The sequence below is a fragment of the Apaloderma vittatum genome, unplaced genomic scaffold, assembly GCF_000703405.1.
Source record: "Apaloderma vittatum isolate BGI_N311 unplaced genomic scaffold, ASM70340v1 scaffold13805, whole genome shotgun sequence".
Lineage (NCBI taxonomy): Eukaryota > Metazoa > Chordata > Aves > Trogoniformes > Trogonidae > Apaloderma > Apaloderma vittatum.
Window position 1 is genome coordinate 27,681 of NW_009715544.1, and position 452 is coordinate 28,132.

Consider the following 452-nt stretch of genomic DNA (forward strand, 5'->3'; position numbering starts at 1 on the left):
AAGTTCTTTAAGATTCAAAAGAAGTTTCCGAGAACATGGCAGAGGAAGGACTAGTTAATACCTACACGCTGCCTTTTATTTGGGAAAGACATGCTTTAAACATACAGCAGTTGAAGTCCAGCTTGGAAGAACTTGTAAAATCATTTTAATGTATGAGAACAAATGGAAAACTTGGATTGATTATTTAAGCTATTCTTTTTATTGTCTGGGTGACGCTTTTTAACCACACAGGAATGAAATCTCCGGTTCTGGATTGGAGGTTGTGTGGCCCAGAACAGATCACATAAATTTTAGTTATTACAGAACCAATAAAACCTTCCTCTCTAAAAGTCCTCTGAGAATAAGCACTGTCTTCCTCTTTGCAAATAATTCTTCATAAACATAAAAACAATAATCCGATTTTTGTTGCAAATAGTGGGGGCTCTTCCTCAGGCATTACGTTGTTCAGTTTG